This window comes from Polistes dominula, unplaced genomic scaffold, assembly GCF_049000335.1.
Source record: "Polistes dominula isolate Pdom_NZ unplaced genomic scaffold, Pdom_raw_medaka contig_22, whole genome shotgun sequence".
Taxonomy (NCBI): domain Eukaryota; kingdom Metazoa; phylum Arthropoda; class Insecta; order Hymenoptera; family Vespidae; genus Polistes; species Polistes dominula.
Genome location: NW_028300966.1, coordinates 1,785,099 through 1,801,094, shown reverse-complemented (window position 1 = coordinate 1,801,094; position 15,996 = coordinate 1,785,099). Strand labels below are relative to the sequence as shown.

Sequence of the window (15,996 nt, the reverse complement as noted above, 5' to 3'; positions counted from 1 at the left end):
TAATGGGAAAAGGAAGAAAGAGAGAAGGAGGATGGATGTAACGGACGTACACGAATTATACGTCAATATCTAATTCGCATTAGTCGACTGTGATGTCGAGTAAACGCAAACGTTCTACGACGCTTTTAGCACACGGGTCATCATATATTCAAAGACTACTACTACTACTACTACTACTACTACGACTACTACTATTGCTGCTACTAGTTTTACTTTTAAGATGCTAACTCATTTATCTTTGACGTTTAAGAGATTATGAAAATGTCATTTATATATATAAGATGATTTTGGAATTGATAGAGGTTTTCTTTTGTATGACTAACACATAAACTGTTTCTCTGTAATTAACAAAGATTTTATTATTTTATACCCAAAATACAATATAGTAGCTTCACCTAATTATTAATCCTACCTGTATATATATATATACATACAACCCTTTAGAATTTGAATACCATAAAAAGGTGTATCGATTCGTAGAACAATTTAGGTATAATTTAAATAATAAACAAAGTATGTGAATGTCATTAAAATTTTGAAAACCAATTTTTTCCTACAAAATATCCACCACCCACTGGAATAAAAAACAAGACTAGAATGATAATAATAATAATTGTTAAAAGCGTCTACTCGGAAAATGAGATGGTACAGTTAAATCGAATGGTAGTAACAGTCGTCCCATGGTGTTTCTTCATGAAAAAGATGAAAAGCACTAGAAGGGGAAAGAAATAAACGAGACGTGCACGTTGTTCGCAAACCTTCAAGTAAACGTCACGTGTTCTTCCATATTCGGCAGAAACGAAAAGCTTTCTCATATATTAATGATACCCAGAAGCTCGGAAGACCCGGCCATTGTGTTGGAGGATCTATCATCGAGGATTTGATGGGTTCCTCGTTGCTGAATCTCTATAATACCCAAGTTACAAGAGGTTCGCGCTCACCTTCGGCCGCCCCTTGACAATAGTTCAATTAGTTCCGGCTTAACGGCTGTCTCTCTCTCTCTCTCTTTCTCTTTCTCTTTCTATTTATCTCTCTGAGTTCACGTCGACTCGTGACCAGAATCTCGGACAATTATTCTTCTTTACTACCCCTTTTGTTTCTTTCTTTCTTCTTTTTTTTTTTTTTTGACTTATTATCTATACTTCTGGAATTTTTTCTATCACATTTATTTCTTATCAAATTATCTTCAAAGCTTATTATTATTATTATTATTATTATTATTATTAATATAATATATAATTTTTAATAAAGTGATTAATTTATACATATATAACTTTAATTAAATATAAATATAATTAAGATTTAATTGAAATTAAATTTTAATTATATTATTATATTATATTACAATAATTATATTTATTATTATTATTATAATAAATTGTTATAATATAATATATAACTATTAACTTTATTATAATTAATTATATTAATATAATTATATTTAATTAGTAGTATATTAGTATATATATATAATTATATTAATTATATTAATATAATAATATTATTCATAATTTATTATAATTAATTATATTATATAATATACCATATATAAATATTATAACTATTACATAATAATCTATGAAGATGAATTATTTTATTTTATAATAGTTCTTTTCCAACAGTCCGATTATTTTTCTTATTCACCTACAAAGAGTTGATATTCCTTACTTGAATCTACCAACGTTGGTAACTTGCTAGCTACCTAGGTAGGGTAGATAGGTAGGGTTGGTTAGTATAGGTAGATGGATATATATACATAGAGTACAGTAGTCGCAATGCACTTCCAAGAAGAAAAATGATCGGCCGTCACACGGATATAACGTATGACTGATCGTCTCCTTGAAATCCTCTTCTCTCTACGGGTTCATATTTATTTTGAAAAAGTATTACGAAGAAGACAAAAAAATTACTTTCGATCAACTTTTCATCCTTCTACCTCTTTTTTGTTTTTTATATTCGCTTCGTTTTAATATACATTGTTCCTATTGTTTAAATCAAATCCATATGATTATTGTTTAATTTAACAATACGTGTACACTCGTATTAAATTAAATGATCAAATTTTACGTTAGTGGAATATTTTATTACATTTTTCTTGAAAAAAAAAAAAAAATAATAAATAAATAAACGTATACAGAGAAGAGTTGTATGGTTGAGTTTGCAGTGTTATCACGTCAGTTTTCTGCGGACGTAGTCAGTGGGCCAATTCTAACGAGACACCCAGTATAGTTACGGATATATGTATAGGTATATATATATCGGCCGCAATCGAATACGTCGGGAACTCGTGAATGGAATTTATTATTACATTTAGGGAGGTGAAACCGTTCGGTAGGATTCACCATTCTCTCTCTCTCTCTCTCTCTCTCTCTCTCTCTCTCTCTTTCTCTCTTTCTCATTCTATCATCCATTCTTCGGACGAATCAAGCAACTCATTACTTTATATTGTGCGACTCCTTCAACAATAGCCGATCTTTTTCTTTTCCCTCGTATCGTTCGATAGAATAAAAGAAAAAAAAACATACTAAAAAATAAAAAATAAAATAAAAAAATAAAAGAACCACCAGATTTTGATAAAGAAAGAAAGAAAGAAAGGAAAGGGTACAGAGTTTTGTGTGTGCTGTTCAAAGAAATCAATGAATACGCATTCTTCGTACTTATACGATTCAATCCCACCCCCTTTCTCTTCCCACCACCCATTAGATTCACCAATTCGATATCTTTCAGCTTTAGATATCATAATGATATTCACGAGACTCATTATTTCTAAAATAATTCTGAAGATTATGAATTCATCGTTCTCTTTCATGAACCCGAATCTTTTGAGTACGAACAAGGAACAACTAAGTTTAAGTTTGTATTTATTTTAAATTTTGATTTTACCATTCGTGAAAAAAGGGTTTGGTTTATGATAAAAAATGAAATAAATAATTTATATAAATTTATATGAAATAATTCTGAAGATTATGAATTCATCGTTTTCGTTCATGAACCCGAATCTTTTGAGTACGAACAAGGAACAACTAAGTTTAAGTTTGTATTTATTTTAAATTTTAATTGTACCATCCACCAAAAAAGGGTTTGGTTTTTAATAAAAAATAAATAATTTTTTCCTATGTTTTATTTTTAAATATCGTTCAACGTATGAAATAAAAATATAGATACGAAATCGTCAAACTTTGGCCATTGTATAAAACGAAAGTTTCGTTATTGAAAATGTTTCTCGTCCAAACTTTCGAACTTAACTTACGTTAATTAACAATTTCCACTTGTACCAGTGCGCGACAGCTTAATTAACACAATGAAGCACAGAGTCCTGAACTTTAGCTACTTTCACGAAAGTAAATGGAAATGACTTCCGAGGAAAGATTTTATACACTGTAATGCGTCTAGCGTTTTATAAGAAGAAACAGAATAAAAAAAAAAAAAAAAAAGAAAAGAAAAGAAAGTTAGGTGACGCGACGTGAAAAAAAAAAAAGCTTTAGGCTTGTACGAGGGTGTGAGTGAGTGAATGAGAGATTCCTATACGATGCTTTTGTTTCACGCAAGCTGGAAAATTTCACCCTCTTGCTTTCCATCTACCCTTCTTTTTTATTTTTATGCAAACCTATCAACCCATATTTTCCCTTTTCTCATTTTCAGTCATACGAATTCTACATTGATATTTTTTTTATTACAATGGATCAAAATTATTGAATGATATAAGTAACAATACTTTTTGAACGATATAAAAAAAAAAGTCAACTTGAGTATTCATTGACTGGGAGGGTGTGAGAATAGAAAAAGAAGAAAAGAAAAAAGAATGAAATTTTAGGAGAACAAATGAGAGTCTGTGAGATTGCAAGTGTCGTCTGTAGGGGATGAGTAAGAGGAAGAATTTCGAAGGGGTATGAGAGAACAGGGATGAACGAAAAGACAAAAGAAAGCTGTGAATATTTCCCCCATTTTGCAACGTTCAGCTCTAGGCGTAGGTACTCGTCTCATACACGAAAGGTGCGAATGCCTGTAGTTTCGTAAATGCTCAGGGCCCACGTACTAGTCTCTTGAAATACAGTGGCGTAGAGCCAACCAACCAACCAACCAACCAACCAGTAGTTTGAAAAGGGATGATGCCTTAGGGCTATAGGAGAACTGGGTGAAAATCGTGAAACAACTTTATACCTCTAATTCGATTCGATATTATTACTGAGACCACAGTCATATATCTGCTAAGATCTTATCTTGCTTTTGTATTCGATACGTTAATTGATTTCATCGATATGGAATTTATTATTATTGGTTATTGCCTAGCTAATATTTTAAAACCTGTTAACTGGTTTTCAAGAAATATGTCGTCAAATACGAAATATTATTATTGCATGATGATATTATTTATAACTATGATAAGAATGAATAATCTTCATTGTAAAACTAATTGAAACAAAAATTTATTCTCTGATAAATTAACAAGATATTTTTAATAATACCAAAGATACAAATATTATTTTTATTTATTTACTTTTTTTTTACTCCCTGATTAATCATTGAAAATTTTATTGAATGTTGCATTCTATATATTTCTCTTTTTTAAATATAAAATAAATAATTTATTTCCCAATTAACAAATTAACAAAATATCTAATAATATGAAAAATAAAAATACTATTTCCATTTCCTTATCACTCACACTAATTAATCGTTGAAAGTTTTAATAAACGTTGCATTCTATATTTTCTTTTATAGAATAAACAAGATTATAAAAATAGCTCACAGTAATTTGCAATAAAAACCATTTTATAAATTATAAAATTAACTTGCAATATACTCAGGAAACCTCATCATTTGTGGTATAGATAGATGCAATGCCGACGTTGCATACACATACATCGTAGAAGGGGGATAATTAAAAAAGATATCTCCCTGAAAAATCTACACTTCAAAAAAAGGAATGACGGTGAGGTGAAGGGATGAGAGGAGTAGAGGGGAGCGGACAGTGAAAAAAAAGCGTTGCGAGACCTATAGAGAAAATCCACCCCAACTGAAATCAACCCCCGGTATAGTTGAAAGCCTCGAAGCATCGAATCGCGATACCGTCTCGGTTTCCATCCCTCTCTGCCACCCCACCCTACGTCTATCTATGTCTCGTATCCCTCAGACCGCACCACCCAATTCCATGCTCGTCTTCCTCGCTTTCGAGGTAGATATCATTTTGATTATGGTCGCGGTATCGGCAGGACGACAGAAGTCTATGCAATTTTTATCCAAGGATGCACTCTCCCCTTCATTTTTGAAGGAATGAAGGAAAAGGGAGTCGAAGGGAACTCATTAAATCCGCAGTGTCTCGTCGTATACCAAACGGTCGATTTAAACATGGATTTACCGACCTTGACGATGATGACGATGACGATGACGATGACGATGACGATGACGATGACAAGTTGTTAGAAAGAGAAAAGAAGGAGCCAGGATGTTCGAAGTCAATGTCAAAGCTTCTGCCTACCGTCAAATCGTTTTCCACCACGTTACTGTATACGACTATGCATCCATCATTATTCTTGTATATATGTGTGTATGAATGTATGAGTGAGTCAACCCACGCGACGCGACGGAAGTTGAGAAGAGGATCGACGAGTGTGTCACCCTTTTTTCCCTTCGTTGGTGCGTGGAGAAAGAAGGAGGAACGTGTTCATCCCCCTTTTTTAAATGTGTGTGAAAGAGAGAGAGGGGGAAAGATACAGATATATACATATAGAAAGATAAAGCAAGAAAGATATATGCACTCACACATATGTTAGCGTATAAAACGCAGACACGCGTGTCGAAAGAAAAGGGCGTTGTCGGCGGCCCGTCTACCAGGGCGTCTCGTCCCATTGTCCATGCACACGCGGATGGGTTGGCTCTTTACTGAAATGCAAGCCGAGCTTTTTTTTTTTTTCTTTTTTTTTTTTTTGTTACTTTCGAAGGGACGAGATGACGTTACGTTGTTGGAAACACGGAAACCTCTGTGCACTGACAAAACTCGAGAAAGAGAATTGCTGCTGTTGCTGTTGCTGCCTGGTGAATCTGTTGCTACTGGTACCGAAGTAAAAAAAAAAAGGGAAGGAAGGAAGGAAGGAAGGAAGGAAAGGGTGTAGGGAAGAAGATAGGGGTAGTTGAGGCGCATACGATGAACGTCACGACCCCCTACCATTCCCCCCATTGACGCGACTTTTCGATTCGAAACAAGGGATCGCGTCCGGAATTGTTGGGGGTGAGGAAAGTGGTTCGAGGGGTGTATGTCTAGGTATTTTCCGAGTCTACTCAATCCCAGAACTCTTCCCCCTCCCCTATAGCACTCATCCCATCCTTGGGGACAGACTACTATCGAGACTGCATTTTTTTTTTGTTTCATTTTCACGTGCTGCGTGTCGCGAGTCGCACTTTTTACGATTGCTGCATATCATTTAACTGTGTGTGTTATTGAAGTGAAAACTTCTTTAGAATGGGAGTGATCTTAAAAGTAAATAAACGTGGTCGGTTAGGAAACGGAGCTATGAAACGAAGCTACGAAACGGTTGCTATACTAAATAATGAGAGAAAAAGAGACAAACATAGGATTTAGACTGCGAAGGAATGAGACGGAATATAGCTATACAGTTTTTCCTATTCTCGGTCTCCTCTTTATGCTATACTTCGAACTTATCGGAAAGACCCTACGGACTTATCGGAAAGACCCTACGGACTTATCGGAAAGGCCCTATGGACTTATCGGAAAGACCCTACGGACTTATCGGAAAGACCCTACGGACTTTTCGGAAAAAACCTCACTATTTTATTAAAAAATAACCTCACTACTTTTCGGAAAAAACCTTACTATAGAAGTGTTTACTACACTAACAGAGGTATTTAGTTACCATGCATTTTTTAGTTACCAGAAGCAACTCGTCTCATTTCTTTGAATTGAGAACTTGCTTGCTGTGTAATATGTTATCTATTTATATGTGTTTTCAATAAAACGTATAACAATTTTTGAATGTGATAACAATAATATAATAATAATATTATAACAAATAAACCTAACAATTATCCTACTCCTGATATTCTGCAGTTGTCTTTTTCTCTCGAAACTTAATTTTTCGAAGGTTTCACTTCTAACAAGTGTGATCTGCCCACATGATATTTTTTTTTACGTTATTCAACCTTCTCTTGGTAGTTTTTTGTTCAGAGTGTATACTGTGTAAAAAAAAAAAATAAAATAAAAAAAAGGGTTAGCTGTCGAGACGAATCGGGAAGGGTTTGGAATGTTCGCCATTAATTCCTCGCGTACTTTTGACTCCTTCGGCGGCAGTGTGATCCTTCGACGTCTCGGATAGAAAAGAAAAAGGGAGAGAGGTGCATGGGGGGGGGATTGGAAGGGTTGCGATCGTGCTACGTTAGCACGCAAGAGAAATGTCGATTTTTCATTAAATTAACGCGGAACGTCGACTCTTTTGGACCCTTTCTCTCTTTTCAACCCTTTCCTGGAATTCTGGAGACGTCTGTCTGTCTGTCTCACTCGAGAGAAAGAGAGAGAAGGATATATAGGGGAGGATAGGACAGCGAAAAGGGATGATGGTGATTCGGAAGTTACTGGAAATTAGTTTCTCGGACTGCCCGGACAACGGTGCAGAATTTTCGAAGGGAATCCAAGTTATCAAGGTCGTCGTTTCTCCTCCTCCTTCTCCTTCTTCCAACTTGTTCGAACATGTAAATCGTTAGGGATTGGTCTATAGGCGTGGTTCGATTGGTTGGTCCCTATTGTCTTTGGAAATTCATGAAATCGTTAAAAGAGGGGTGAGCTAAATTACCATTGGATGAGAATTAAATGTTTTAGATCACATTTGTGAATGAACCCATGCAATTTGTAGTTTTAACGAGAGATATTATATGTTAGATTAATTAAACGTAAATGACAAATATGACGATGTCTTTCTATATGTGTGTATATATATATATGTGTATTTAGAACGACGATGGGAATTATAAAGAGATAAAAATCTCGAATTTAAAAAGACACGACGAGATGATGGTATGTAAAAGCAAAGTAAATGAACGATGGTAGGTGATGGTGGTGGTGGTGCGTTGTTGAACAACGTAGAAGCCCTTGTAAATCCATGCTCGTTCTCCGTCGAGTATTTTCAGTTCTTTTCTTTTTCAACTCACCATGCATCACTATTACATATAATTAGAAGCCATTAAACCGTGGACCGGTGTTTTCCATGTTAACGTAGACGTAAATAAATGTTCCAGTATCATTCCCCGAAGAGAGAGAGAGAGAGAGAGAGAGAGAGAGAGAGAAAAGTAAAGTAAAAGAAAGGGAGAGGAGGGTTTAATCGCGTTATCTTCCTTAACTATCTTTTTCTTGTAAAATTTAATTACGCGTTCCTCTTACCCTTTTTTTCCACTTCACTATCTTCGTCGATTTTTTTCTTCCCCTTCATTTCTTTTTTTTTTCATTCCCTTTTACACGCACAGCAAACGTATATCCCATACTAGCAGGTATCTATAGGTCAAGGATATTTACTTTACCATTTTTAGGGTAGAACGATAACGTGGTGGGGATAGGGGGTTAAAAACCACAGACGATTTCTTCGTAATACATACACGTTATGATCAAAAAGTTAGCTTTGGTGAAAAACTTTCCCCAACAAGTAATACTAGTAATAGTAATACTACTTGTAATAGTATTAGTAACAGTAAACGGAGTTTCTCATCGTAGTAGAAGGTACGAAAAGGTTCACCCGAATCGTTCTTCTTTTAGTATCGAGTACATGTACCTACCTCTTCTATTTAGCTCCATCATCCACCTAGTTTTCCTTTTCCTATCCATCCTTACAGAGAAAGCATCCAACGTGTACGAGAGAAGGCTTCGCGTTAGTAGTTCTGTCGATTTAAGGTTGTCGAAGTTGTAAAGCTTCACAAGCGTTCCCTTGGGTTTCGCAAGTTTTACTCCGAGTTTTACCCTCTCCCAACTACTGTACCAGGCATCATCATAGTGAGCCCATCTCATCCCCCTACCCCTACCTTTCTCACTCAACTCTTCTATACACGTACGTTTATTCGCTCGTTTCTCTTTGTCGGTCCATCGGTTGAGTTTTTCTACTTTTTTTTTGTACTGTTTCATATTAGAAACTTTACCGCACGATTATTCGTTTGTAAAAGACGGATAATACTTTCTATCTCGCTAGAAAAAGCTTAACGTCTCTTGCTAAGCTTCTTCTTCTTCTTCTTCTTCTCTTTCCTTTTACCTAGAACCCGTAACTGTTAACAGAATTTTGCCCGAAGGCGAGAAGAAGGCTGTCCGTCCCTCTTTTTCACGCGACACGAACACCCTCTTTCTCTCTTATGGTTCTCGTAAATTTCTTGAGAGATATTCTCAAAGTCCTTTCTTCCTGTATTTTATTCCTTTATCTTTTCAGTGATATTTATGTATTCACTTTGAATAATATTTTCTTATTCTCTTTCCCTCTTTTTCTTTCTGGGAGGAAAGAAAAAAGGATGAAACATTTTCTTTTTTATTCTTGTTATCTGTCTATCTTTACGTTTAAACTCTCATGCATTTACTATCACGAAGATTATTCATCATTCATTCATGTTCATGAATGAACATGAAAATTTCATATGATTTAAGTATTCAATTATTTATTGTTAATTCTAATTCATTTTTTATTTTCTATTTTCAGTCATGAGAGTCTTAAACGAGTGTCGACGGATGACTGTCAAGGTGGTGCAGTTGCATCGACGTAAAAGTGCAGTGTGACGAAAACGACAAAGACGAGGACGATTACGACTACGACAACTGCGACTATTACGACTATTACTATTACTACGACTTAGACTTAGACTTACGACTTACGACTTACGACAATTGTGATGACACGATTCGTGAAAGAAGAAATTGTGTAAAATAAGCTAAAAGCATATATATAGTGTGCGTGATTATTATAATTGTTATTATTATACTATTCAAATACTTGATATATAGTTGTTTCGTGGTGCCTAAAAGTTCGGGTAATTCCCTACTAACTTAAAAAAAAAAAAAAAAAAAAAAAGGGAGACTACGAAAAAGAGTCGTGAAGAAAGTGAAAAAAAAAATATCAAAGAAAGACAACAACAACAACAACAACAACAACAACAAAACCAACAAAAATGGTGAGTTTGAATTTCGTTTGTACGTAACGCGAATAATAATCACCTTATTTCCCTTTCCCCTATTCTTTTTTTTTCTCTTACCACCCCTCTGTATATTTCTCTCATTTTTTTTTCTCAGAGAGGGGTGAAAAATCGCAAGGTTTTCCTTTGTCGTTATCGCGTAGGGTCGTAGAGAAACGGATTTTGAATTTGAATTATCGGTTATTGCAGACGTTATTGCTATACGTATTATAGGGGCTGGGGGAGGGGAGGGGAGGGGGCGGGGGTGGATGGGTTTCACTCGTACTTCGATGAAAGATGGTAGAATCCACTTGAAAATATGCGCGTATGTGCTTACCCTTGCAGCTTTAAACACAGGGTACGAAAAGAGAGAGAGAGAGAGTGAGAGAGAGTTTGAATCGAAGGAATAAAGGGAAAGGGAGATAGTGATATATAAAGGACGACGTCTCTCACTTACGGTACGCTTACGCGTCGGTGATTTTTCAATTTGCCACTTTTTTTTTCGTGCCTTTGTACGTACTATCCAAGCGCTTATCCAGCTTTCGACCCCGGGCAATTTCGGCAATTGATTTTGTCGCGGGCCTTTTTTCTTTTTTTTTTTTTTGTCCGAAGAAAGAAAAAGAAAGAATTTATGTATGTATGTATGTATGTATGTGTGTGTTTGTGTGAGGGAGAGATAGATAAAGATGAGTATATATACATATAAGAGTAAAATATATTCTAATTTTTTTTTTTTTTTTTTTTGACAGAATATTTTTCATGTCTGGAACAACTTGAGTATCGAATTTTTATCATTCGCAATTTTAAATGAAATGTGTGCCTTCCTTTTTTTTTTTTTTTTGTAGTCTTTTGAATCAGATTTTTTAAAGGATTTTGTTATTTTTTGTATTATAAAATTGAGAATTTAAATATACAATATATATATAAAGAAATGTAGTTAGAGTAATTTCAGGATTTTGTAAAATATTTAAACGAACGATGTAATAGTAGTATCATCTATTTAAAAATGATATTTTCTTGATACATTAAATAATAAATTATAAGTAAATTCGTTAATTGTAGAATATTAAGCGAACCGAGCAAATAGAAAAAAAAAAAGAAAGAAAAAAAAACACACACGAAAACCTGAATAAAGTATAAAAAGAGATAAAGGTAATAATGAAAAGTTCTCGAACAAGGACGATCTGAAAAGTAACCGTTCGTCTCTTCCATGTAAGAGCAGTGAAACACTCAGCGGTGATATTCAAAAGGGTCGTAAGGGCGGCACGAATAAACGCAAAATACTCTTCCCATATATCTATATAGATATATATATTGTGCTATAAATAAAGAGCGGCTGGAAGGACGAGTTATCCAGAGGCTCGCGAACCCTCTCTTTCTCTCTCTTTCTCGTTTTCTCTGTTGCACTCACTCGTATACGTTCGCGTACACGCACTCGTGAAAAATGCATACGAAACGTCAAATGCACTCGGCGCGGTCCATCAAAATGCAAATATCTTTTATCCATGGGAGATAATGTATGCGTCAGTCGAGAATCAGTATTCAGGTTGAACCCGTCCGATCCGCCTCTCTCATCCATGCTCTTCTACCCATAGAAAAATACACACACACACACATATATATACATATATACTTATATATAAGTACACATAGATATATAAACACGCAAATACACGTTTATAGGCATCATAATATCTAACGCGCGAATCACGCTTATATCGAATGTGCCTTGTGTTGAAAAAAAGGGAGCCTTAAAAAGTGGGATGAGAATTTGTTTCTATGAGATAGAAAGTCACGATGTTTGATGTTAGAAATTGATAAGGGTTAACATTGATTTATTTTGTGTGTGTATATAACTGTGTAGAGTATACAATGTAAAAACCTTCAAAATAGTACAAGACTATCTACTTCATCCCTTAGACCTTCTTTAACTGAAATCTTTATTTTACGATCTAACTCGTAGTATTTTTTTTTCTTTCTTATTTTTAGATACTACTAAACTCTTGTACCTTCTTGAACCTTCTTTTCTTATCGATCGTAAGTTCGACTTCTTTATCCACAAGCAACTTCTCAGTGACGTTGAATTTCTCTTGTGTGTCCGATTTCGAAATTGCTTTGACCTAAAGCCGAACCAATTTTAATTGATACGATACGTTTACGAGGATCTAGAGACACAAGTCGAATCCTACCACTCGTTGTCCTTTTTTTCTTGTAGGGTTTTCTTTTTTTTTTTTTTTTTATTCGCCGATCGGGGCTCTAGATAGGTCAGCTGCTACAGATAGCCCATTTTCTTTAGCTATTTTTCTTTCTTTTTTTTCTATTTTTTTTTCTTCTTCTTCTTCTTCTTCTTTTTCTTCTTTTTTTCCCCCCTCGTTGATAAGCGAGATCCAATTTTGTTTGAAATCGTCTTAGGGATTGGTGTTCCAGAAAGCTTGATATCTCGAGAGTAAAATGTCAATATGATTACGATAGATTTTTTTTTTTTGATTCATCTTCTTTTTTATCTTTCAAATATCTCATTGATAAATTTAATATTTATTCGTTCAAATTCACGATAGCATATATATATATATGTAATTATTGAAATTATTTTCTATGTTATAAATTGTTATATATTAAATTATAATAATACTTAATTAATTATTAAAATTTTAATTTAAATAATATTATATTATAATTCAAATTTTAAAATAACATGCATCTTTAATTAAACGTTCAATAAATAATACTAATATAATAATTTAAAGTATTTAAAAAAGATAAATTTATTTAATAATTAAAATAAAGCATACTTTCTTGAAATAACTTTGATTCAGTACCTACTCTTCTAAAAAAGCTAAAGGGCTATCCTATTTACGTCAAATAAATAACATTGGTCGTAAATCAATTTGAATAGCTAGAAGGGTGATGTCCTTACGCCCTTCTCGAATTTTCTTAATAGTCAAATATACCGTTTGGAAAATCTAATCTTCTTTTCCCCGTCTAGAATGTTTTTACGAAAAATTTGACTCTCTCTCTCTCTCTCTCTCTCTTACTCTTTATAAATAGGAATGTACCTATCGACGTGTACAAAGGGCCAAGGTCTTCTCCCTTTGGACCTTCGTATTTATCCAAGTCGAAAGCTTACTGAGAAACGTACGCGATCTTATCGCGAGTTAAATTGAATCGAGAGCAAGCTTGGGTCTCTCTCTATGATGGAAATAGAGAAAAAAGGTTAGGGAAAGTGTCATAGAAAGGTTGAGGAGGAAAAAAAATAGAAAATAAACAAACTAAAAAAAAAAAAAAAAATAAAAAGAAGGAAACAAGTGTAAGAGACAGGTGTAGATGCATACGCATTGTAGTATTCTTTAGTAAACTTCGTGAGTCGATTGTATCTGCATACAAAAGAGATCCTTTTTCTTTCATGTAGATGTTCTTCGTTATTATATTCATCGTCACTATGGTCCTTGAGTATTCTTTCATACGAATACGATATGTTAAAAAGTAGAAGCAGAATATATAAAATATAATAAAATTATATCTATCTCTAGGGTATATATATCATTTTATAAAATGGGATACACACATTGTAGTAACTTAGTATTTATTTATTTATTTATTTATTCTTATAGTTAATTAAATTTTAAATATTAAATATTTCTATACACACATTGTCGTAAATGCTATTATAATTACTTTATTATTATATATATTACCGTTTTATATTATTATATGAATAGAATATATATTATATATTATTATATAAAAAAAATTACTTTATTATATTAAAACTAAATCTACCTTTAGGATATTATTAATAATATTATTAATAAAAAGGGATGTGTATATCGTACGATCTATCAACACGTGTTCTTTAATTTTAGGAAATATCTAATAAAATTGTATTGTCATATCCGAGATGAAAGATTATCAGATAGTTGTTATTATCTCAATGCATTTTACGATGTATTCTACAAGTCTATAAAAGAAGATATGTAGTCATATGTGTATTATACGTGTCTATTTGAGCATTAATAGTGCTGTTAAAAACGTGAACTAACATATATGGTGTAACATAAAACTGATTACTTTCTCTATGTCAGTAAATTCACTTTTAAACTTTATCGATCTCACAGTAAAATATCTTTTCTTATTTCTTTTTCTATTATATAAAATTAGAAGGTAAAAAGCAATTATTTCGTAACGATAGATATAATAAAATATATCAACGTAATAAGTTGACTTTTGTTAAGGAATTGAATTAGTACAGTTAAGTATTTGAATTCATTGAAAAAGGATATCATTAGAATATCATAATAGATTACTAGAAAACGTAATTATTATTAATTGTTGGTATCTTAGTTGGTATCTTTATTAAGAACCATCAAAAGCGTACTAAATGTTATCTTGGTATGTGAAATATGCAAAATACATTTTATGAAGATTTCTGTTTCGTGTTAGTGCAACGTTAAAAATAAGAGAGTTTCTCGTTCTATATAATATTATATTTTATTAATAATAATAATAATAATAATAATAAAATATATTAATTATATAATATATAAAAATAATTTTATATAATATAATTTTATATATTATTACATATAATATAATAATTAAATATTATTATATTTAATAATAATATAATAATAATATAAAAATTAAATTATCTATAATATTTATGTAATTAAATTTTTATTTTCATTTCTTTTAAATTATTATTCTTCAAGTATTCATATTATTCGACGATTATACACGAAAACGTCATAAATAAACTTGAGTATACAATTATAATAAATAAATTTCTCAAGAAACGTAGAAATTCTTTTAACAATAACATAAATAATAATATAAGTAGAGAGATATGATTATTATTATTACTTTTTTTTTCCTGTGATTTTATCCAATGAAAATTTTTCAACAATCCCGAGATTCCAATTGAGCGAGCATAAACGAGCGTGCCGTTTAAACGATAGTCGGTATAAAAAGCTTAAATATCTCTCTTTCTCACGCGTTATACACTTATTCTCTCTTTCATCCACTTCTTTTCTCTTTTTATTGGCCTCGAAAGCCTCGCCTTTGGCAAAATCGACCCATTCGAGGGAAGTTAGCGTGCACGGTAACCACCTACTCACTATTGGTGATGTTAGTAGTAGTGGTGGCCCTTTAAGTTTCGTGATTCTTGCCTTCGTCAGGAGTTTTCTCGACGATCCCTTTTCAAACTACGTTCGAATTCCTATTTGAATTGCATTTTATCGGTTAGTAGGACGACTACGACTACGACTACTACGATTTAGGATTCAAGATGAAGATATTTGCAAATCTTGAAAATCTTTTTAAATTTTCACAAAAGAAAAGAAATATCATATGTGCAGATCACACGTGTTAGAAGTGAAACCTTCTTAAAACCTTCGCTTCGAGAGAATGAGTCAAATGCAAGGTATCAGGAGTAAGATAATTGTAGGGTTTATTTATTATAAAAAAAAAAAAAAACAGCTTTGTTTGTGAGAAACGTGGATAGTCTAGTGGCCAGTCGAAGAACTAACTTATAAATGTGTCAATTAAGTTAATATGAGTCTACGTTTCGTAGCATGCAGTTGCATACAAACAAACACATATACAACACTTAGTAGCCAGTAGAGAGTAAGAAACAAATGCATATTGTCTTCTATCTCATTTTCTCTTAGGCTAAATCCTATAGATGTGCATATGTTTGTCTCGTTTTCTCTTTTTAACTACCGTAGCCGTTTCATCGTTTCGTTGCCGTTACCATGGATTTTCGTTCGCTTTTTTTCAAATCATCCTCATTCTAAAAAAGTTTTCACTTGAAAAATTCAATTAAAGTTTAAAAAATGATTAGAAATCGAT

At 32.9% G+C, this 15,996-nt stretch overlaps 1 long non-coding RNA gene across 1 annotated transcript in view; it reads left to right on the top strand.

Annotated features, from left to right (window-relative positions):
• LOC107069387 (uncharacterized) overlaps positions 1–10,053 on the top strand; it is a 28,955-nt gene extending 18,902 nt beyond the window's left edge. The window contains exon 2 of the long non-coding RNA XR_016176750.1: positions 9,681–10,053. This is a non-coding gene — a long non-coding RNA (uncharacterized LOC107069387). The remainder of the gene's footprint in view (positions 1–9,680) is intronic.
• The last annotated feature ends 5,943 nt before the right edge of the window (positions 10,054–15,996 follow it).